The 25,932-nt window shown below is 40.6% G+C and overlaps 1 protein-coding gene across 5 annotated transcripts in view; it reads left to right on the top strand.

Annotated features, from left to right (window-relative positions):
- LOC115139339 (RAC-alpha serine/threonine-protein kinase-like) overlaps positions 1–25,932 on the top strand; it is a 68,068-nt gene that overhangs the window by 5,799 nt on the left and 36,337 nt on the right. The window contains exon 1 of one of the 5 annotated variants that reach the window (XM_029676596.2): positions 186–362. The exons of 1 other annotated variant lie outside the window; for it this stretch is intronic. The gene's annotated coding sequence lies outside the window, so the exon portion shown is untranslated. Of the gene's footprint in view, positions 1–185; positions 363–2,146; positions 2,363–6,228; positions 6,612–25,932 lie in introns of those variants that run through there. 3 more of the 5 variants (XM_029676599.2, XM_029676598.2, XM_065026330.1) reach the window with 3 other exon arrangements.

The raw sequence follows: 25,932 nt of genomic DNA, 5'->3' as shown, positions 1-25,932 counted from the left end.
ATGCCTCGGTTGGACATGACTCCAATAGGGTCACCGGGAGGGATCAGCCAATGAAATTGGAAATCCCACCCAGTTGACTACATTAAAATGGTGGAAGCCCTCAATGGCGCTGCCAATGCTAAAATAGCCTTTTGGTAACTAGAGGCCTCTATCCTTCTTTATGGGTTACGGTATAAGAACTAGGTCGGCTTTAGGACCCAAGGGAGATTCGGATGTTATGAGGACATAAGGCTCGGTTGGTTTAATGGGAGAACGACTGAGTGCATGAGGATACATTAACTAATAATACACATGGACAAATATGCTGATAAGTTGTCAAAGAGCCCGAACAATGACCCCTAATAACGTTCGAATTGGTCAAGGTAAAGTTCTGTTTAAAATATTTTGTTTCAGTCATGCCAGAAATAGTAGTAGTTCGCATTGTAGTCAGTGGGGATGCGGATATCTTCACCCAATCTGCTCTGCTAGGCCTTGAACTGTCAAAAACGAGCAAAAATATCATATTGTTATGCCTACTGTCTGTAACATATAGTTAGTTGTGTGACGCATTGCCCATTTCCATAGTAACCCAGGGTATTACATGTGTTACATATGTCCGAAGAGTTAACAAATAATTGCTGTAAAATCGTTTTTTATTTTGTTGTCGGGCAGGGTGTTGGGGAAAAAAACTAAATGTAATCTGTACGGATACTCTGTCATGAATTGTTATGAGTAAATTGGTTGCATGCCGCTTGGTTTCATTTGGCAACAGCAAGGACTGTAGTAAATCCGCGGTGTTTTAGTCCACAAATCCCCCCCACCCCTCGTACTGTTCTCTTGTGAAGCTTAGCCTATTTATTGTCTTAATTTAGTTGAAACTGTTTGTTGAATAATTTTATTAACGCCAAAATCCTGAAATAATAGTGATTTGGTGGTTGTTCCATTGAATTATTTCTACATTGTTTCCGAACCATAGAGGAACCTGCGCATTATTTTTTTCAGTAGTCTAACACGTGTGATACTTGAACCAGAATCTGGGTGTATAGTAACGTCTACCGTAAACCCAGATTCTGGTTCAATTGAAATCCTAATGTAACATTGGTATTTACTTTTTTTTTCTTTAGTGTGAAAACATTGTATCCGCATACTAATACTGTATATGCCCTGAAAGATTGGCGTAAACATTGTATTAAAAAAGGAATATTTTATTACAGAATTAATTTCATGAAAAGCAACCACCGAGCCCTTATTCTTGACATCTCCCTTATTAACCTTGAGGGAAATGCGCCGACGCTGCCCAAATTATTTTCTGTCGAAACGCAAATATTCCTCGCTCGCGATACAGATTTGGAACTCAATTTTCATATATATATTCATTTAATTTAAATATATATGTATATATTTAAATTAAATGAACTCTTGCTCTACGCAGGATAGCTGAATTGCACCTGGTTGTGTTTTGAGTAATACCTGCTACCAACCAGAAATGGAATGGTCCAATGGAAATGCGCATGTAAGGTGAGAACATAGTGGTGTTAAAATACTCATACTAACCATACTATTTGTGACGTAAATTGAGTATATAGTATGCTTATTGGTCATAGTATGGATATAGTTGGTATGCCAAAAGTTCCCGGATATCGTACTACGTTCGCCAATACACGAAGTATACAAACAGTGGACACTAATTTCTGTGCTTTTAGGGCCCATAATGCAATTCTTAAAGTATTTTTTATATTTGAAGAAAATGGTGAAAGTCCAGCAAGAGCCGATACAAATGCATTGCTTTAACGAATTATGACAAATGTTGGGCAATTTATTTATTTTTAATTTTTTTTAAATTTGAAATTCATTTAACTAGGCAAGTCAGTTAAGAACAAATACTTATTTTCAATGACGGCCTAGGAACAGTGGGTTAACTGCCTGTTCAGGGGCAGAACGACAGATTTGTACCTTGTCAGCTCGGGGATTTGAACTTTCAACTCTCTAACCACTAGGCTACCCTGCCGCCAATATAATAAAGTATTGACTTTGCAAATAAGTTACTTTACATGTTATGTTGGCTGACAATTTGTTAGCTACGCTATCCTTACGAACCACATAGGATGGTAGCTGGCTAACATACATCCTAACGTTAGTTGGCTATTACATCAAACTAGCCAGGGAGTATATTAACTGTATGCTTCCTAACTACCCAATGTTTATTGACTTGATTATTCTTGTTATTCTTAGCTAAGTGGAATAGTCGTTGTGCGTTTTCATTGGACATTCAGGTGCCGGTGTCAGTAAACATTGCCAAAAAAGCGTAATTAAATTGTTCCCAGCAGCAGTTTGTCACCAACGCTTTGGATAACAGGAAAACAGCCTTACCAGCTCTGCTAGGGTGAGTAAAATGGGGAACTCTCTGAATTTTCAAACGGACAATCTGACAACTCTGAATTTACGAACGCTCAGAGTGCACTCTAGATTGAATTTAAGAACTCAACAGAAGGTGTAAAATGTCTAGCTAGTAATTTGTTATACTAACAAGTTAGCAAGAGGTTGCATAGCAACACCAACTTCTGGTAGACAGGCGCAGCGCTAGTACGCTCAACTGAAGAAGGTATACTAAAATGAACATAGTATGTAGTGTATATACTCAAGTATGTAGTATATAGTATGTTTAGTATAGGTATTTGAACACAGCTCATGTCTTACCTCGGCTGGAGGTTGTTACATTCAGGTGAAACTTTGCTAAATTGTATACAGTAAATATATATTTTGTATTTGAAAGATTCTTTCTCGCTGGTATGAAAGTTAAGTTCCAAAGGTTTCCAAAACCATATTGCAAGCCAGGATTATTAACGTTTCTAAACGTTAAAACCGAGCATCGGGATTATAGTTCTCTTGAAGCCACCTGTGGTCCATACCTTCATCTGAGAACCCTAAAAGGGAGACGGCTGTAAGCTCCCTTGGGTTTTGGAGAGCTATAAATGACCCATCATACTGCATTAGTGTTTTTCACGATGTTGAACTTGACATCACAGCTTTGTCATGACATTTAGAAAATACACACTATGTGGGCACCTGCTCGTCGAACATCTCATAACAAAATCATGGGCATTAATATGGAGTTGCCCCCCCCCCTTGCTGCTATAATAGCCTGCACTCTTCTGGGAAGGCTTTCCACTAGATGTTGGAACGTTGCTGCGGGGATTTGCTTCCATTCAGCCACAAGCATTAATGAGGTCGGGCACTGATGTTGGGTGATTAGGCCTGGCTCGCAGTCTGCATTCCAATACATCCCAAAGGTGTTTGATAGGATTGAGGTCAGGGCTCTGTGCAGGCCAGTCAAGTTGTTCCACACTGCTCTTGACAAACCATTATTATGAAAACATTTTGAACCCTTTTTATTTCTCCCCAATTTCATGGTATCCAATTGGTAGTTAGTCTTGTCCCATCGCTGCAACTCCCGTACAGACTCGAGAGAGGCCAAGGTCAAGAGCCGTGCATCCTCCGAAACACAACCCAGCCGAGCCGTACTACTTCTTGACACAATGCCCGCTTAACCCGTAAGCCAGCCGCACCAATGTGTCAAAGGAAACACCGTACATCTGGTGACCGTGTCAGCGTACATTGTGCCCGGCCCGCCACAGGAGTCGCTAGTGCGTGAAAGGACAAGAATATCCCTGCCAGCCTAACCCGGACGATGCTGAGCCAATTGTGCGCCGCCGCCCCATGGGTTTCCAGGTCACGGTCGGCTGCGACAGAGCCTGGACTTGATCCAGGATCTGTAGTGGCACAGCTATTCCTCCTCCATCTAACTTTACAGTTGGCACTATGCATTCGGGCAGGTAGCGTTCTCCTGGCATCTGCCAAACTCAGATTAATTCAAAAGTAAGTCAGTATCTGGTGTGGCCACCAGCTGCATTAAGTACTGCAGTGCATCTCCTCCTCATGGACTGAGCAATCTTGTATCCGGGAGCGTAATTATAGCCTGAAGCGCATTACCATAACGCAACGTTAACTATTCATGAAAATCGCAAATGAAATGAAATAAATATATTGGCTCACAAGCTTAGCCTTTTGTTAACAACACTGTCATCTCAGATTTTCAAAAAATGCTTTTCAACCATAGCTACACAAGCATTTGTGTAAGAGTATTGATAGCATTAAGCCTAGCATTCAGCAGGCAACATTTTCACAAAAACAAGAAAAGCATTCAAATAAAATCATTTACCTTTGAAGAACTTCGGATGTTTTCAATGAGGAGACTCTCAGTTAGATAGCAAATGTTCAGTTTTTCTAAAAATATTATTTGTGTAGGAGAAATTGCTCCGTTTTGTTCATCACGTTTGGCTAAGAAAAAAACAGAATTCAGTCATTACAACGCAAACTTTTTTCCAAATGAACTCCATAATATCGACAGAAACATGGCAAACGTTGTTTAGAATCAATCCTCAAGGTGTTTTTCACATATCTATTCGATGATAAGTCACTCGTGGCAGTTTGGTTTCTCCTCTGTTCAAAATGGAAAAATGCAGGCACCTGGAGATTACGCAATAGTTTCGACGGAGGACACCGAGTGGACAGCTGGTAAATGTAGTCTCTTATGGTCAATTTTCCAATGATATGCCTACAAATACGTCACAATGCTGCAAACACCTTGGGGAAACGACAGAAAGTGTAGTCTCATTCCTTGCGCATTCACAGCCATATAAGGAGACATTGGAACACAGCGCCTCAAATCTGGCTCACTTCCTGTATGAAATTTCATCTTGGTTTCGCCTGTAGCATTAGTTCTGTGGCACTCAGACAATATCTTTGCAGTTTTGGAAACGTCAGTGTTTTCTTTCCAAAGCTGTCAATTATATGCATAGTCGAGCATCTTTTCGTGACAAAATATTTTGTTTAAAACGGGAATGTTTTTCATCCAAAAATGAAATGCTGCCCCCAGAGGTTCAAGAGGTTAATTGCCTACCATCTATGCTGTTAGTGTCTTAACCTCTCTAGGGTATGTGGGACGCTAGCGTCCCATCTGGCCAACATCCAGTGAGGTTGCAGAGCGCCAAATTCAATTACAGAAATGCTCATTATAAAAATTCAGAAAACAAAACATATTTTACATGGGTTTAAAGATGAACTTCTTGTTAAACCAACCAGTGTCATATTTATAAAATGCTTTTCGGCGAAAGCATACCTAGCCCAGAACATACCTAGCCCAGTTGACAAATTATTACAAACAGTAACCAGCCAAGCAGAAGCGTTACAAAACTCAGAAATAGAGAAAATTAATCCCTTACCTTTGATCTTCATATGGTGGCAATCAGAAGACATTAATTTACTCAATAAATGTTCATTTTGTACGATGAAGTCTCTTTATATCCAAAAACCTCTGTTAGTGTGTTTTCTTCAGTAATCCACAGGCTCAAACTCAGTCAGAACAATCACACACAAAAATAAAAATTGTATCCGTAAAGTTCATAGAAACATGTCAAACGATGTTTATATTCAATCATCAGGTTGTTTTTTAGCCTAAATGTTCTATAATATTTCAACAGGACAATAACGTCGTCAATATAAAAGGTAAACAAGAAATGCACATGCGCCTGAGAGAAATTCTGCGTCACGTTAGGGTCCACTCGTTCAGACTGATCTTACTCCCTCATAAGAATACAATCCTGAAACGTTTTCTAAAGACTGTTGACATCTAGTGGAAGGCATAGTAACTGCAAATGGAGTCCTAAGTCAATGGATACTGTAATGGCATTGAATAGAAAACTACAAAACCCCAAAAATAACTACTTCCTGAATGGATTTCTCAGGTTTTCACCTGCTAAATCAGTTCTGTTATACTCAAACACTATTTTAACCGTTTGGAAACTTCTGTGTTTGATCTATGAAGTTTCGAGCAGTCATTTGAAAGAGTAAGAATTTCAGTGAGACAACTCAAAGGTGAAATCCATTAACGCCAACATAATGGAATTCATTGCCCATCTGCAGCAGATGTGATACCCTCTGTCATGGTTTTGAAACGCCTGCTCGACAACTGCAGACACAGACCATTGGGTTCATTTGAATCATGTCTGTGAGGACAACAGAACTAATTTAGCAGGTGAAACCCCGAGGACAAACCATTCAGATTTTTTCCCCTGAGGTCACTTTTCAATGGGGTTTAATTGGGAATCCAGATTTCTAAGGGATCTTCTTGCAGTTCCTACCTCTTCCACTGGATGCCAACAGTCTTTAGAAATTAATTGAGGTTTTTCCTTTGTGTAATGAAGAAGTAGCCCTGTTCAGAACGAGGGTCACTTCAAGTGTACTGTTAGAGGTGCGTGACCAGAAAGCTAGCTACAGTTTGTTTGCCTCCTGTATTGAACACAGATCATCCCGTCTTCAATTTTATCGCTTATTTACGTTAAATACCCAAAGTTGTATTACAAAAGTAGTTTTGAAATGTTTTGGCAAAGTTTACAGGTAACTTGAGATTTTGTAGTCACATTGCGCAAGTTGGAACCCGTGTTTTTCTGGATCAAAGGCGCCAAATAAATTGACTTTTTGGATATGTATATTGACGGAATTAATCGAACAAAAGGACCATTTGTGATGTTTATGGGACATCTTGGAGTGCCAACAAAAGAAGCTCGTCAAAGGTAAGGCATGAATTATATTTTTATATCTGCGTTTTGTGTCGCGCCTGCAGGGTTGAAATATGCTTTTCTCTCTTTGTTTACGGAGGTGCTATCCTCAGATAATAGCATTGTTTGCTCTCGCCGAAAAGCCTTTTTGAAATCTGACATGTTGGCTGGATTCACAAGTGTAGCTTTAATTTGCTATCTTGCATGTGATTTAATTGAAAGTTAGATTTTTTTATAGTAATTTATTTGAATTTGGCGTTCTGCATTTTCCCTGGGGTTTGGCCAGGTGGGACAACCTCGCTGGGATAAGGAGCCTTTTGGTTCTAGACTTGGCCATCTAGTACTGTTTCCCGGGCGGTAGCAGTCTATGACTTGGGTGTCCTTACTCAACATTAACAGGAGTGCTCCAAACAAAAGATAATGACTCAATTGACAGAACTTGTCAATGGAATTAAATAAACTTGTTTCACACAAGTGTCCACTCCGACAATGAGAACATGAAGACTATAATCTAATATTGAATGCGTTAAAATAACTGTAACAAACATTGTAGAATAGGAATTAATGGTAAATGTACTAATGTTGATATCTGTAATGGGGAACTTGATCTACACTTAACGAACAAACGAAAACAATTCAGACAATGAATGTGCACAAATTTGGAGAGGGTGCATTCCAGAGAGAAGTGCATCGGGGGCACATGGTCAATCCAACGTCTGCATTGGCCATGCAGCATTTACGGTGATATGGCTTCAGTAGAAGTCAGGGTAAGAATGGCCTCCGCAGAAGTCTGTGTTCATACTTCTTGCGCTTCACGGAGCAGTGCAGAGCTGTTGTCCGGGAAGTGAGTTTGTGTTTATACAGGATGTACCGCCCCCACCTACCATCATGCCAATACTGGGCTATACAGAGCCCACTGCATTTGTTACAAAATCTGGGAAGGTGCATGGTGATGTAGCACTGAGCTTGAGTTGGCTTCTGCATGCCTCTATATAATTATGTATAATATTTGTATTTTTTAATTGTTAGCTACCACTAGTCAAAACTCTGTTATTTCTGATCCTATAGCTTCTATTAAAATAGTGAGCCAACATGTTTTCAGCACTTTTGCCTGACTGATCGACACTTGTCTCTCTGCAGCAGACACATAGTGAGCAATATGTTTGCAACATCAAATCGTAATAAAATCAGTATTGAATCGCAATACATTGAGAATCACAATGCATATTGTATCGTGAAATCGTTTTGTGAGGTCCATGGCAATTCCCAGCCGTAATCTTCACGCTCGTCAAGGTGGTCCATTTGAAACCAGGGGGATGGTGGTTGCTTAGTTAATTAACATAAAACAACACTCTCTAAAAGCTATAATTCAGAGGTGAGCCCCCCTGTCTGGAGTCAAGGGATGGCTCTGGAAATGTGTTTTTTATGTCGGTCCTGTAAATACTCCGTCTATACCCCCTCACACACTCATTGTTCCCTATCGCTCAGCCTGTTCCGAACATTAGTGATTAATGCAAAGATTTGACAGCATGCTGAATGTGAACAATTTAACAAATGATATTGACAGCCTCTTTCAAACTACTCTTAACGGGAATTACCTTCACACTCATTACATAATTTACTTTTGCTACGTTTTTGTATCAATTGAATCTGACGAATGATTCGGTTTTATTTTTATGTCTGACATAAATGGAAACCACACGAGAATGGCGGAAACGTTTATACTCTTAACACGACACAGGGTAATAGATGGTAAAGGATCATCGACATGCATGGTCAGTGAACGCCTGGCTGGTAATGGAACAGAACGTTAACCAAAATAGTAGTTATAATGTGGGCAACTTGGCTGACTAACTTTCATAATTTCACCCATTTGGTGGATTGTACTGTCGTGTCTTTGGCTATGCCGGATGAAGTGATATGACATGCTATTCTATGATTGAGCTAATCATGTAAATGTAATTAACTAGAGTCGGGCACCACAAAATAATATTTATAGAACCGTTATCTTCCGAATGAACTCTTAAAGACCTAGTAATATTTTACATCAATAGCAGTCAATATTAATAGTCTTATCTGAAAGTTGAGTCTGCACGAACCCTGGCTAACAAGTTGAATCAACAATACAAAATTGGGTTTAATTATTTATTTACTAAATACCTAACTAATCACACAGAATTAAATCATAACTTGATTACAAATGACGTCACAAAGGAAAACGTCCCTAGCGGGCGGAACAGATCTGACAGCTGGATACACAAAAGAAAAGGGCTGGGTTTGAGTGAAAGAGCAGGAAGAAGGAAGAAGCTGTGCTTTCATAAATACAGTATTTTATGCATTCTAAATTACCGCCCATTTGGAAAAGGAAAATGCAATAAATATTTACTTTGAGCTGCGCTTCGGTAGGTTGGTGGTAGATGGAAGGCCGTGTTGCCAAACCGAGTCCTTTGTCCTTTGCAGAATGTCTCTGGTGGTCAATTGGATACGTTGTAGTAACGTTGTTGTGTGATAGTCGGGATACTCTGTCTGTTCCTTCCTAACCCTCGTTTGCAGCTGCTGTTGCTAACTCAACGGCTAGGAGGTATCACTTCTGTAGTAAATAAGAGTTCAAAGTTCATACCATTCGCAACCAAAGCTCACGCTGATGTTGGCTTCGTTCTGTAGTTATTATCTGAACCAATCTGACATAGGACCGTCGTCCTCACGTCCTTGGAACAGGAGGTTATATTGTCGTCAAGTTCTTATATAGGAAGGGAGAGGAGGGCGTGTTTGAAAAGTTTTATAGCCCATGTCCCTTCACCGGGGCGGGCCACTGATTGAGCAGAGCTCTGTCTTATGAAAACCCAAATCTCACATTTTAGAAGCTAAACTCACATTTCATCTCATCACGAATCATTTCTTATTCAAACATTTAAATTGAACAATTCCATGTGAATCCGATAACTCTGTGTAGACTTTCCCCTGTAGAGTTTGTCATCTTATCATTGAGAATGTCTCGGATGACAACCGAACTGACATAATGTTCCATTGGTCGGATTACCAGAATATAGTTCATTTTCCCCCCCACCTTCTGGGCGTTTCCAGAATCTATATTTTAACCAAGGGTTTTGCAAATGTAACTTCGGTAGGGTAAAGAGTCATAAATACCTCTCCCCCCCCCCCCCTTTTTCCTGTCATAAACCTACCCCCCCAGGCCAAAGTCATGCCAGTACCTAGGGAACTCTACCTGTTAGGAACTGTACCTGGCAGAAACAGCTGCTACATGTATGACTTGTTAGGACTAAGGGTGATGCCACTCAAAAGTCCTCAGCCTTTGTGCTGTACACACCGGATCAGCCACAGCATCTACCATCTGCAGATTCTGGCCTGGCTGTGTCAAATACATTTTTATTTGTCAGTCTTTTTAAACCGTGTAGACTAACAGTGAAATGTTTAAATACTGGTCATTTTTCTACAATGCAGAGTTAAAGAAATAAGGGGGGAAAAATGGAAATGGTGGCGAGGTGTAAAAATAACATTGCTATATAGATGGAGTACCAGTACCGAGTTGCTGTGCAGGGTGTGAGGTAATTGAGGTAGCTATGTACATATCGGTAGGGTTAAAGTGAGTAGACTTGGTGCACTGGCACCTCTTGCTGTGTGTGAGTGGTATAAGGGTAAATCTTTTTGAATTCAGTAACTTTTTGACAGCACTCCTTTTTGATTTGAATGAGACCTTGCTCATTGTAGAAGTGCCCAGAAAGTGACCCATTTTGCATACCTGACCGTACTGTCTCCACTGGAAAGTATAAACCGTTGAAATTGATATAATTTAAAAGCTAACAGGCAAGGGTGTAACTTTGTGTTGCATATTGGGGGTGTCAGGGTCAATGGGTTCCGGGGTCAAATCACTTTCAGGGGGATCGGGTGGCATGCCCCCACCCAGGATATAAAATGTTTTAAGAAATAGCTGGTAAATTTGTTTCTGGTCATTCTGAAGGGAAAATGCATCCAAAACCTTCCTGATAATTTGGTCAATATAGCCTAACAACAACTGAAATATCAATTTCAGTATTACTTTAAACTATTGGTCCTATGTTTTTTCCCTACTGAGTGCAACCCTGTTGACTTAAAAAAAAAAAAAAAAAGACACCATTTAAATATACATGTCCCTTCAAATTGTGCCTAATAAAATATTGCTCCATATTATCAGGCTGGTTGTGTTATTTAGCATTATCACCTGTAGCCCAACTGATACAGCATAGTGACGATAAATAAATAGGCTTAAGCATGGTGTTATCTGTATTTGTGCTAATCATGACCTAATCAGTACTTTCAGGCAAGGCACCCTGTCATCTGGGAACACATTTTCTCAATTGAAATATGAAAGTGGTTCTGGAGGTATTCTTGGGGTGATTTTATGTTGCATCAACATAAGTGCTTTCCCTGCACAATTTGAACATTCAAATGTGTTTTCTTAACAGAAATAAGGAGGATAGTCAGCTGGTCAGTCTGACAGGCCTCTGACTGTGTAGAGGAACCGGCTTGTTTGAGCCTACTGCCGAAGGTTGAGAGACGGCCCTACTCCAATTCTGTAGCCTACTAGAAACCAGTTGTTTCAAAGTTTATAATACTGGTCTTAGAACTCTCAAAATTGAGCCCAATTTAATCGTTACTAATTATCACTCAGTTTGAGAAATGGCACTCACACGCTAGATGCGAATCTCCTCACTTAGAGAATGTTTTTATTGCTATTAGAAAAATATAATTTACTATATAATTCTTATTTTCTACTGAATTTACAATGTTAACTTGTAACAAAGTACAGTCACATTTATCTCACATAATTAAGAGTTTGTAAAGGAGAGAAAGAGACACTATTGCTCCGTTTTCCTGTGTTATGCCCCCCATCGGTTGAGATGCATGCTCTTAAATACAGGGTGGGTACCACAAAGATGGTTGGAGGTGCATACATCAGTGTTTTTAATGGGATATCTGTTTTAATGTAACTGCCAGTCTTCCATAGGAAATCTATTGAAATATTGATAATAGAATAAAGATGACAAATTAAATTGACATTTGATTGCCCATCAAATGTCAATTTAATTTGTCATCTTTATTCTATCCTCTGTGGTAGTAATTAGAAGTTAAAATGCATTACAGCAGTTGTCTGAACTCTTTTGCAGACATCCTGATTTCGAAGAGGTCTTCTCACACAACACCTACTCACTTTGGAGGAGCAGTGACTAAATATCTCACTGCCCCTTTAGGGATGTGGGAATCAGCTCAGAGTAAAATATACATCCACCTCTTTTTCGTTAAAAGGCGGTACAAGCCGGCATTTCTGACCAAGATCAAACTGAGGGTGCAGGATGGCCTGACTGGATTCAGTGTTACCGGATCTCTCTCTTACTCGAACGGCATGTTCATGTCTGGCTGCACTTTGTTATTTGGCTGCACGGTCATCTTGTTTCCCTGTGCTCCAACTCTCATTTCTGTTGCTCCAATCTCTCCTCACATTCTCTTTCCTTGTACTCAAGCTATAATTTCTGTTCAAGCAAAACATTTTGTTGCGCCACCTTTGCCTTTAGTTCTAACTCCCTTAGTTGCACGTCTACAGGATGTTCTCTACCCGTAGCACCCTTTTCATCAGCCTCTCTCACCGAGAAGATTTTGTCCTCCACCAAAACAGTACCGATCAACTCTGACTACTACTTTTGGATCGCCAGATGCCGCTGATGTCATAATGCTTTGTAATGATGTGCAGATTTGCATCTCCCATGTAGGGTTTTCCACAAATGCTTCCAACTTAAAGTCCATGGCTTTAATTTTTATTAGCCTGTGTTTATGCAACTTCCAAAATGACTGCACCAAACTTTACAACCCCGAAGGTCGATGTCAGTCTACCACAAAAGTGTATTTTTGTAGTCTGAATCCTGGTTTAGGAAGGCCACCAAAAACCCTGATATTTCCATCCTGATATAATCCAAAATGAAATCTAGAATCGGCTTCCTATTTCGCGACAAAGCATCCTTCACTCATGCTGCCAAACATACCCTTGTAAAACTGACTATCCTACCGATCCTCGACTTCGGATATGTCATTTACAAAAGCCTCCAACACTCTACTCAATAAATTGGATGCAGTCTATCACAGTGCCATCCGTTTTGTCACCAAAGCCCCATATACTACCCACCTCTGCAACCTGTGTGCTCTCGTTGGCTGGCCTTCGCTTCATATTCCTCACCAAACAAACTGGCTCCAGGTCATCTAAGTCTTTGCTAGGTAAAGCCCCGCCTTATCTTAGCTCACTGGTCACCATAGCAGCACCCACCAGTAGCACGCACTCTAGCAGGTATATTTCACTGGTCTCCCCCAAAGCCAATTCCACCTTTGGCCGCCTTTCCTTCCAGTTCTCTGCTGCCAATGACTGGAACGAATTGCGAAAACCACTGAAGCTGGAGACCATATCTCCCTCACTAACTTTAAGTACCAGCTGTCAGAGCAGCTTTCAGATAGCCTATCCAACTACCTCATCCCCATACTGTTATTTTATATATAATTTTTGTTGCTACTTTGCACCCCAGTATCTATACTTGCGCATTCATCTTTGCACATCTATCACTCGTGTTTAATTGCTATATTGTAATTGTTTCACCACTATGGCCTATTTTTGCCTTACCTCCCTTATCCTACCTCATTTGCACACTGTATATAGACTGTATATACACACACTGTATATAGGTCGCAATCGCATTGGGTCGGAGTTTGTTTTGATATTTTAACCTGCGTGTCGTGATCGCTTTTGGTGTAGGGGGACAAAATATATGTATGCATGATGGCGCACGCGCGCAGACTGTTTGGGTTCTGTGTGAGAGCCCACTAAATTTGCTCAAAAGGCTAAAAAATACCAAAAACACCCGACTTAGACGGGAAGCAAACCAAACAGTGGAGCAAAACAAGGAAGATCAGAAAGGATTGTCTAGAGAGCCAACTTAAAGGTGTTAACCCTCCATCTATCAAGACAACTGGAGCACTGGGCCAGAAGCTCTTAAATATCTGTGCCAACACAGGTGAAACCTCCCAACTAACGAGATGGATATCCCAGCATAGATGGAACACATGCTGACTAATGAGGAGACGCCTTCCCTAAAACATGTTTTTCATTATTGGTTATTGTTTGTTGATGGGTGCAGAGTAAAAATAATAATATACATGGAACAAAAATATATAAAACGCAATGATTTTACTGATTTTCATAAATCAGTCAATTGAAATAAATTCATTAGGCCTTAAATCTATGGATTTCAGAAGACTGGGAATACAGATATGCATCGTGTTGGTCACAGAACAAAAAAAAAAATGTTTACCTCATGCAGTGCGACATCGCAATTGCATAGAGCTGCTAAAGCTGTTGGTTGTGGCCTGTGGAATTTTGTCCCACTCTTTTTAAATGGGTGTGCAAAGTTGCTGGATATGGGCGTGAACTGAAACATGCTGTTTTACACTCCGATCCAGAGCATCCCAAACGTTTCCAATGGGTGACACGCAGGCCATTGAAGAACTCAGACATTTTCATCTTCCAGAAATTGTGTGCAGATCCTTGCGACATGGGGCCTTGTATTATCGTCCTAAAACATGAGGTGATGGCGCCAGGTCGCAGTTGTAAATAAACTTGTTCTCAACTGGCCTACCTGGTTAAATGAATGGCACAACAATTTGCAGTATCATCACAGCATCTCTGTGCATTTTTAAATTGCCATCGATAAAATACATTTGTGTTCATTGTCCATAGCTTATACCAGTGGAGGTCTTCGGCTACCGTGGTTACACGTGGTCTGCAGTTGTGAAGCCTGTTGGATGTACTGCCAAATTCTCTAAAATGAAGTTGGAGGCGACTTCGTAATGAAAATGAAATCGTATGGCAACAGCCCTGGTGGACATTCCTGCTGTCAGCATGGCAATTGCATGCTCCCTTAACTTGAGACATCTGTGGCATTGTGTTGTGACAAAACTGCACATTTTAGTGGAATTTTATTGTCCCCAGCACAAGGTACGTGTGTGTAATGATCATGTTGTTTAATCAGCTTCTTGATATACCATATCTGTCAGGTGGATGGATTATCATGGCAAAGGAGAAATTATCACTAACAGGGATGTAAACAAATTTGTTTAACATTTTGAGAAGCTTTTGGTTTGTATGGAACATTTCTGTGATCTTTTATTTCATCTTATGAAACGTGGGGCCAACACTTTACGTGTTGCGTTTTATATATTTAATCCATTTTGAAGTCAGGCTGTAACACAAATTGTGGAGTAAGGTGATGGGTATGTGTATATTCTAAAGGCACTTTAGACACACTTCAAAACCTTGTTCCTTAGGATACATTTGGTCTGTTTTGCCATTTAATGTTATTAAATGTGTTTCTATATGCTATAGCAATAAAGGCCAAATTCAATGTTACATCAAATTATTTCTAGATATTTTTGTATACGTACAGGGGTCCTAAAATTCTAAATCAAATGGCTAAATTATGAATTTGACAGTCTTAAAATAATTGTATATATTAGCATAGTAGATATTGCAATTTAAGTGCTTAGACCTAAGATGCACTATGCAGAAATAGCTCCACTTCTTTCCCAGTTGCTAAAATTCTAGTAGTTTGCCTATTTCAGTTTGACAAAACAAGCAGATCTAGTGTAAAGCAGCGGTCCCCAACCACCGGGCCAGTACCAGTCCGCAGCACATTCGCTACCTGGCCGCACGGAAAGGATTATTAATAAAATAAATACAAATTATCAGTAAAATAATTACATGGCCTATAAATTGTATTTGTGCAGTAATAACATTGAACTTGGTGTGGTCTGTTGGCCCTTTTCTCACCACTTTAATATCTCACGCCCACGACAGTTTATAGATTTTGAATTTGAGTAATCCGCGCACTGCGAGTTCATCACGGTCTGCGTGAGCTGTGTTGCCCACCAACTTTGTACTGGCTAGCTACGTTAGCTGACATGAATAAAAACTAACGTCACTGGAGAGCTTCTTCAGAAGGGGTAAGGGAGCTAAAAGTCCTGTCTAATGCAGAGCCCGAGACTGCAAAAAAAAGAGCCTCAAAATGAGTCCTACCTAAAATATGGTTTTATTGCTAAAGGTGACTCGCATGCTCCAAGCCCCCGGTGCGTAGTATGTGGAGATGGGCAATGACGCCCTTAACTGCTTTGGCACATTGAATCCAAGCACCCTGCACTTAAAGACAAACCTGTTGAAATTTTTGAGTGAAGTCTTGAAAGCCACCGCATCAACAAACAGAGTGTTATACTTACTGGCTAGCCATATTGCTAAGACCAAGAAGCCTTTCACTATTGGCGAGGAGTTGATTCTACCTGCTGCCAAGGACATTTGCCGTGAACTCTTAGAGGCTGCAGCTAAAAAGATGGCACAGGTTCCTCTCGTCTACCACGTCACTAGGCGAATTGATGAAATAGCGGAGGACGTTGAGGCATAATTGTTAGAGGCTTAACGAGTCACTGTGGTATGCAATCCAGGTTGACGAATCTACTGACGTCGACAGCAAGGCAATACTGCTTGTTTATGTGCAATATATATTTCAGGATGACGCGCATGAGGAGATGTGGTGTGTGCTGTCCCTGCCGAATACAACGGCCGCAGAACTATTCAAGTCTTTGGATGATTACATGTCAGGAAAATTGGATTGGTCATGTGTTGGCGTAAGCATGGATGGGGCTGCTGCCATGACTGGACGGCTGTCTGATTTCACTACCCGGGTTAGAGGTTGTGCCTAAATGTGAGTCTGCGCATTGTCATTCAGAGAAATGCTGGCTAGCCGAAAAATGTCACCTGACTTGAACGTTGTATTGAATGATAAAGTTATCAATCACGTCAAAGCACCTGAATATAAACCGCACCCACTGAATTATTAAAAAAAGATATGTATTTTGTACATAAATAAGCTGCACATGTCTATAAGCCGCAGGTGCCTACCGGTATATTGAAACAAATTAACTTTACACAGCCTTTAAACGAAACACGGCTTGTAACAAAAATAAATAGGCTTTAACGAAACACGGCTTGTAACAAAAATTTTAACCGTAGCCTACCAAGAAAGTCATTGGTCACTATCTTCCTCCTCCTGTGCACTGAAACCACTGAAGTCATCTCCTTCGGTGTCGGAGTTGAATAGCCTCAGAATTGCTTCATCCGATGTTGGATCGTTTTCATTGTCGCTCTCGTCACTTTCATCCGGAGGCAAATACCCCGCTGAGCTCATGCTGCCCCTTCAACACGCAGCAGTCCAGCCTTTCGAAACCCGTTGATGATAGTGGATTTTTTGACAATGCTCCACGCTGTCAGGACCCACTGGCAGACTTGACCATAAGATGCTCTTTGCCTGCGGCCCGTTTTAGTGAAGGAATTCTCCCCACTTGTCATCTAAGCCTCCCACTGAACAAGGAGCGCCACCTTAAATGCACGATTTACACTGATGTCGAGTGGCTGCAAATACTTTGGGCCATCTGCTTTTCTTCCCTCGGAAAGCTTTTGTTGTCTTTTTTTTCCCCTCACGCTGCTGTTTCCAATGTCTTATCATCGACTCATTAAGGCCAAGCTCCCATGCAGCAGCTCTATTTCCTTTTCCAACAGCCAGATCGATCGCCTTCAACTTGAAAGCTGCATCATATGCATTTCTCAGTTTCTTTGCCATGATGGTGACAAAATTACTACCGTAATCAGAATGATGGGAAGTTTGAGCGCGCTCGATTTACGTCACATTATGTGACTGTGCTCAGTATTTTGGCGGCATGAATCTTGTGAAAGCGGGAAAAATCCATAAATTAGCCACGTCATTGTATAAACCGCGAGGTTCAAAGTGTGGGAATAAAGTAGCGGCTTATAGTCCGGAAATTACGGTAGTTTAACACTAGGCTTTTAAATTATATCAAACGCAACCGTATATCTTTTCCAGTGATGAAGACATGGATGTCTCATGGGTGCGGTATGCACTTTCTGACCACTGCCATGGGCAAACATGTATGGAACGCTTTAAATCAAAAGGGATGCTGTCAAAGTGAATTCAAATGGATTTACTCATAAATGATCAAATAGTGAAAACAAACTGAAATGCTTTTGTCACATTGACTCAAGTCGTTGACCACACTGTCATCAGAATCCCTCAATGTCGACACAATGCCTGCTAACATCCCTTTCAAATGGCCAACACCACCTGTACTTTTGAAGGGCACACGAGCACTGTGCCGCCACTGGGATGAACCCATTGAACCATAGTCATCATAAAACCCTGCTACTTAGTGCTCTCTGCAGCAAGCCACGTGTTAGGTAATGCTAAGGCATGACCACTGGCATGCCCCAAATCCCAGCTGTGGATGCATAAGGGTGCAGCTGCGTGGCATGTGGAAGAGGCCATCCTCTAACCACCCTCTTTTCCTGCTGTCTTTTATACACTCCCTCTCTCTTCTCTGCAGCAGCTTTTCTAGGTTGCCTGACACTGGGGCGTGTGGCGCACACTTCACCATGAGCGAGGGCACAAATGTTCAACCTGGCTGGCGGGAGGGGTGGTGGCATCCTTAAGGGGCCTCTTTCCTCTACACCTCCCTCCTTTCCCCTCCACCATTATCTCCCTCTCTCTGTATCGGTCTTCCTCTCTCACATACACTTCATCCTTCTCTCCTCCCCTCCCTCTCTGGCTTGGCCCCGTGACCAGCTGTGAGGGAATTGGGTTCATTTGAGTGCTGTCGTGTGTTTTGAGTAAGCAAGTTTTTATTTGTATTTTATTTTTGAGGGAGCGAGTGTGTTGGCCAGGGGCCCAGTCCATTTTCTTCCAGCAGCAGTGACTGGGTGGGTGGGTGGGCGAGCTTCGAGAGGGAGGAATACTCTGGTTGGTAGCAGTGTGCCTGAACCAGGAGGGGTTGTCCGTGTGAGATTCCAAGGGGTGTGTGTGTGTTGCAAGTATGAGCCATTCTTGTGTGATATTTGGTATGCTAGCACTGGGTTTTGTGTGTGCCTGTTCACTTAACATGACCATTTGTATCAAAACCTATAGGTGTTATTGTGAGAAAAGGATGTGTTTACTGCATATGTTTGTGGTCCCATGTGTTGGACTGCATGCTTTAGCTTGCAGCTTGCTTGGTGTCCACAGGTGAGTATTTAAAAAAAAAAATTATATATATATATAATATTAAAAAAATCTTGCCTGAGAGAGAAAGAGAGGAGAGAATTAGAGAATGCACACTTAGATTCACACAGGACACCGAATAGGACAGGAGAAGTACTCCAGATATAACAAACTGACCCTAGCCCCCCGACACATAAACTACTGCAGCATAAATACTGGAGGCTGAGACAGGAGGGGTCAGGAGACACTGTGGCCCCATCCGAGGACACCCCCGGACAGGGCCAAACAGGAAGGATATAACCCCACCCACTTTGCCAAAGCACAGCCCCCACACCACTAGAGGGATATCCTCAACCACCAATTTACCATCCTGAGACCAGGCTGAGTATAACTACACATGGTTGAGATTACGCGTTTATCTAGCGTGTCCTGCGTTGCATATAATCGATGCAGTGCGCATTTGCAAAAAAGGACTGTTGTTGCTCAAACGTGTACCTAACCATAAACATCAATGCCTTTCTTAAAATCAATACACAGAAGTATATATTTTTAAACCTGCATATTTAGCTAAAAAGAAATCCAGGTTAGCAGGCAATATTAACCAGGTGAAATTGTCACTTCCCTTGCACGTAGAGTCAAGGTATATGCAACAGTTTGTGCTGCCTGGCTCATTGTGAACTAATTTGCCAGAATTTTACGTAATTATGACATAACATTGAAGGTTGTGCAATGTAACAGGAATATTTAGATTGGATGCCACCCGTTAGATAAAATACGTAACGGTTCCGTATTTCATTGAAAGAATAAATGTTTTGTTTTTGAGATGATAGTTTCTGGATTCAACAATATTAATGACCTAAGGCTCGTATTGCTGTGTTATTATGTTATAATTAAGTCTATGATTTGATAGAGCAGTCTGACTGAGCGACAGTTGGCACCAGCAGGCTCATAAGCATTCATTCAAACAGCACTTTCATGCGTTTTGCCAGCAGCTCTGCTGTTTATGAATTCAAGCCTATCAACTCCCGAGATTAGGCTGGCAATACTAAAGTGCCTATAATAACATCCAATAGTCGAAGGTATATGAAATACAAATGGTATAGAGAAATATTTATATAAAAACTACAACTTAAAACTTCTTACCTGGGAATATTGAAGACTCATGTTAAAAGGAACCACCAGCTTTCATATGTTCTCATGTTCTGAGCAAGGAACTTAAACGTTAGCTTTCTTACATGGCAGATATTGCACTTTTACTTTCTTCTCCAACACTTTGTTTTTGCATTATTTAAACCGTGTAGTGAACGACCAAAGATTTCAAGACTAAATAAAGGTGATGCAAGTAGTATCAAAATGTGGTAAAAATACAAACGAGTCCTTGGCCTACATCCTAATCTGACATTGGTGCAGGTCGTGTTCTTATTACTGTCTCTGGTAAACACACTATATCAAATAAAATCGAAGTTTATTTGTCACTTGCACAGTATATAGGTGTAAACAATACAGTGAAATTGTTTTGAATAGTGGAGTCTTCTATAAAACTTTTTTTTAATGTAGCTATAATCCTAAATGAACCATAATCCTAATTCTTAATGTGTTCAAAAAAACTGAACTAAAAAAAAAGTTCCTTGGAAAAATCTAACTGTCATCCAACTCGGAACTCGGGCCACTTTCTGGAGCTCTGACTTTCCAACTTCAAGATCACTGATGTCATGATTTAACGGAGTTCCCAGTTTTGAATGTGGCAATACTACCATGCATGAATCTGGAAGTAGCTAAAGCTAACCAACTAGGTTCAATGTTAGCTAGCTAACATTAGGCTATATCTAACAATACAAATGGATTTTCTGAGATCCAAATAATACTACTTGCAGATCATACACGTGACGTTAGCTACCGAGCCAGCTAGCTAACAGTATACTTTAATTTGCAATGAAAATGACTTTCTGACAAAATTAGAAACATACAACATCTGAAAATGTAGCTTGACCCTTACCTGTAAACGTTGCCTTTAGTTAGATGTAATCTGGAGATGGGTGTTATACAACAACCTTCTTTCTGTGTTATCTTTTTGGACTCTCCACATTTGGCAATCATCTCTCTGCTTCCACCTGGCATTCTTCTTCTGTGATATCTTTTCTTCCCTCCATTGTCACCGGAAGACTACAATGTCTTTTACAGGGTTTCCTTATTGTCTGATTCATTTTCAGAGTCAGTCAGTATGGCACCATCATCCTCCAGAAAGTACAGAGCTTTGCGACAGCGCTATTAACTTCAGGGAAGCAATGTTGAGCAGTAGCGCAACTTTTTCAGTTCTTCATGATCATTTTCAAAAGCCACGGTTGGTATGATTATCCACACATACTGAGCAGCACATGTTATAGATAGAAGCATGCTACATGGTAGACAAATCTAACCACCTCTCTCGGCATGTCTAGCCCACTCATTCTCAGACAATCGTGGTTAGCGGGAAGGTTTGTATTTTTCCTTTGCTAAACCAACTAGGCTCGTAATTTAACTTTCTTATTTATTTATAGATGGCATACAAGTTTGTTAGAAAGGTACATGGAAGTTCACATGTTCCAGAAGGAATTTCTGCAAAAAAATGCATACAAGTGAAAACTTCATACCTTTCCTGTGACGTGCGCCGTAAGTCTAGTTTCTTGAAATGGGTCACATTATGGTGAGCTTTGTTTTAGATCATCGAATCACAATAAAATCATAGTATGGAATTGAGAATTGCAATGCGTATCGGCACCTAAGTATCGTGAGGTCCCTGGCAATTTACAGCTCTAACGTATACCTAGGTCTGTGATACCAGTATTGCAATATTTTTTTCCTTTGTGAAAAAACCATCGAAGCAGACAACTCTTTGGTCCTTTTTAAAAACCTGCTTTATGTAAGATATTGTGTGCTATAGCTTGGAAAATACATTTTTGGATGACGACATTACAGGGCTGCAAGACCTTTTTAGCGTGGTGTTTATGTTAGTGGACAGCTTCCCACCAAGTCTAAGCAATGAAAAACAACTCTCATTCTCCCCCCTTCCTGGCTCACTCACCTAAATCTCTAGGTAGTCCTGTTAGCCTTCTTCCTATGCTGTGTAGCATGAGTGTTTTAACACTGGGGCTCCATGTGCTACCAAGCAACAAAGGTCACTGCAAGGTCAGTGTGACTTCCTGCTTGCCTCAATGCAGACACAAAATGCCATGTTTTCACCTCTGGGTGCACTGTACTACCTCCCTGGTGAACCAAACTAACTCCCCAGGGAGACATTACATTCAGACAACCACTTGACCCTTTGTCCTGCACAGATCAAAGGCCATCCCAGGGCAAGAGTAGACTTTCCTAATATTCTACTGAGGGGAGATTACATGCACCTTTTTGTGTTAAAGTAACTGCCCAGTGAATCTCTTTAAATTCATATTATGTTAACTCACACCCAGATAATGTTGACACTTAACCCCACCTCAAACAGACTATAAAAAAAATAATGGTTGCTATTTCCTCAGAACATGTCATCTCCCTGTGAGGATCAGCAGTCTTGAGGAGAATGAGCTGGCCAATCAGCGCATTCAAATTTTTTGTAACTTTTTATATACCCATACCATTCTGTTGGGTTATGCCCACACCATTCCAACATTGAACAGCTTCTAGCCAAGGTAGCCAAAATAATGGACAACTGGGCATTTTTATAAATGATCCTTAGAATGATGTTAATTCAAGAATCACACCTGTGTGGAAGCACCTGCTTTAAATATATACAAAAGAAGGACTTACGGTGACACAGTTTAGAAAATGTCTGCCTAGTTTTTCGTACCTCACATCGGTTGGGTATCCCTCCCCCCAATTCAAGTATTTGATCTAAGCATTATAATAATGTACACAAAATGGAAAAGGTGGAAAATAGGAAAAGGTTGTGGAGCTTCAACAATAGCCCGTAACAAGACCGCAGATATAATCGTCAACGAAACAGATGGCTAATGCTAGTGCAAATAAGCTAGCAGCAGCAAAATAACCCTCATTTTGTGAAGTGATAGAGGAATTGCGTGAGGCGCTCACAGGCTTACGAGAGGAACTTTGAGAAGATATACGAAAATAACTGAGTTCAAGAAGGACATTAACCAGACTCGACAAACAAAATTATACAGCATATCTACAAGAATGGGGGATGCAGAACAGCGCATTGGGGAAATGGACACATGGAACACTGCAGTCAAGAAAATACTTGAACAGTCTTTGAAAAGCCATCACGCACTACAGGCAAAAGTCACAAACTCAAAGGTTTTTCACGTCGAAACAACACTTTATTCCGTGCAGAGGGCCCAGAAACACTCGATGCCCAAATTTGTGGAGGGTCTATTCAAATAAATACTTGAAGACAACACTGACCTGGGGATTGAGAGAGCACACCATGCTCCATAGTATTACGGTTCTTTAATCATGACTACGCGGGAGAGATAATAAAAAGGAAGGAATACACCCCCATCAAGAAAGTACTTAGCGGTATTTCGCTTCCAAATACCATTCCCGGCAAAATTGCGCGTATTTCTGGATAATGGCCCGGTTACATACGAGCGTGCAGACGAGGCGGCTGAGGACCTGTAGTCGAGGGGCATCCCAGTGGAGTATACCGCAAGGAGAAAGGCATCTTCAACGGCGGAAATACTCGAGCAGGCCCTCCCATGGATAATTTTCGGCAAGCAGTGTCGAGGAAAGCGGGAAATCACCTCGGTGAGAAGATGTTCACATTCGAGAGACTCAGGCATTTCCAACGAGAAGATGGAAGACACTGAATCGGATTTAACAGACTTAATAGTTACCGCGAGCTGTTGAGACCTATTGGGTTGTTACTGTTGATATTGCAATAGGATAAATTAGGGATGCACGGTTATATCGGTGAACATATCGGAATTGGCCGACATTAGCTAAAAAATGCCAACATCGTTGTTGGCCCAGATGTCTGGTTTAAAACCTCTTATGGATAGGGGAGACGCTAGCGTCTCAAGTGGCCAATAGCCTCGGGAAATGCATAGCGCCAAATTCAAATAAAACGCGATAATACTCAAACTTTCATTAAATCACACATGCAGGGTACTCAATTAAAGCTACACTCATTGTGAATCCAGCCAACATGTCAGATTTAAAAAATGCTTTTCGGCGAAAGCATGAGAAGCTATCTGATAGCATGCATCCCCCCTGAACCACCTGAACGAGTTGTAAACAAAATAATTAGCGTAGCGGACGCTACACAACGCTGAAATAAAATATAAAACATGCATTACCTTTGACAAGCTTCTTTGTTGGTACTCCAATATGTCCCATAAACATCACAATTGGTCCTTTTTTTTTCTTCTATTAATTCCGTCCATATATACCCAAAATGTCCATTTATAAAGCACGTTTGATCCGGGAAAAAAAACAGCTTTCCAAAACACAACGTCACTACAAAACATTTCAAAAGTTGCCTATAAACTTTGCCAAAATAATTCAAACTACTTTTGTAATACAACTTTAGGTATTTTTAAATGTTAATAATCAATCAAATTGTAGACTGGGTAATCTGTATTCGATAGAGAAAGTAAACAAAACATGCACCATTTTCCCTCTTGCGTAACTATCAACAGTGTAACATTGTTCCAGGATGTGCCTCTTATTCGTTTCACCAATGATTAACTTCAACCCAATTCCAAAGACTGGTGACATCCTGTGGAAGTCGTAGGAACTGAAATGGTCGCTATCAAATTTCCCTTGGCAAAGACAACTGGGGGAACGGTCAGAGGAAGAAAAAAAATAATTCTGAACAGTTTTTCCTCTGGGTTTTGCCTGCTACATAAGTTCTGTTATAGTCACAGGCATGCTTGAACCAGTTTTAGAAACTTCAGAGTTTTCTATCCACACCTACTAATCATATGCATATAATATATTCCTGGCATGAGTAGCAGGAAGTTGAAATTGTGCACGATATTTATCCAAAAGTGGAAATGCTGCCCCCTATCCTTTAAGAGGTTAACGCCTATTGTTAAAAACCGATGTCAAAGCTACCGTGCATACCTACATAACATGACGTAATGACGCCCACAATGTCTGTGTGAATCGAGCAGTCACCAAGTCGAGCAGTCGTTTGAAAGAGTAAGAAAATGTCAGCGAGCCAACTCAAAAGTGAAATCCTTTAAAGCCAAGATGATTGCAATTTCTAAAAGTAAACAAGTCTCCAGGCACTGATGGCTTCCCTTTTTATTTTTAGAATGGTTCAAAGCCTTCAGAGAACAACTAACACCTACTTAAGGCCTGTTTTTTTAACTGGACTTCGCGGGAGGGGAGGGTTTTCCACCCTCTTGGTGAGAAGCCATCATATCTGTAATCCCAAAAGAGGGTAAAGGTAAGAAGGAATGCAGTTCCTATAGACCAATTGCAATTCTTAACACGGTTTATTAACTATATTAATCAATAATAGCCAAAAGAATGGAATACGTAATCCCAGAATTGATTGATGGGGATCAAACTGCTTTCATACGAAATAGGCAGACACAATTTTAAAAAAATGGGATACACACAAGGCAATTCTTGTTCTTGTGGCATATCTTGGTTAAAATATCCCCAATTCAATGGAATTGAAACCCTCTGCATGCACACTGCACTCATCCATCACATATACAGCTGATTCTCAAGATTTTGCCCACTTAGATGTTATTGAGCCCACACTACTACACTGTCCGATCCAAGGACTACATGCTTTCTGGTAAGTTTTGATAACAATACTGGGTGGGGTGAATATATATATTTTTAGGACATTTGTCTTCACTATTAAATAGTAGCCTACTGCAAAGTGTGTTTAAATTATTTCTAACTTGTTAACAATTTCTGCTAGTTAGTGGGTTTTAGCTCGCTTGAGCTAGCTGAGTGTTAATTCACCTGCTTCCATACATTATTAATTTTAAAACATTTATCTTACAAAGGAGTTAGGTTAAATTGCTTGACTATGTATCTGTACATGAAATTGTATTTGTTTTTCACTGCAGCTAATGTAAAAGGATAAGCTGTGTACATTTGCAAATACTGTGCCAAATCATGTGTTGCATTCTTCAAAGATGCAGAATCGTCTGGCCAAGTGCATTAAGTTACCTCAGCGCTCACAACAAGCAACCTCTGACAAAAGACCCCGTACTTCTATTTGAGGTGAAAATGATGAATCCGACAGCTTA

This window comes from Oncorhynchus nerka, linkage group LG13 (assembly GCF_034236695.1).
Source record: "Oncorhynchus nerka isolate Pitt River linkage group LG13, Oner_Uvic_2.0, whole genome shotgun sequence".
NCBI classification, from domain to species: Eukaryota; Metazoa; Chordata; class Actinopteri; order Salmoniformes; family Salmonidae; genus Oncorhynchus; species Oncorhynchus nerka.
This window is presented reverse-complemented; position numbering and strand designations above follow the sequence as displayed.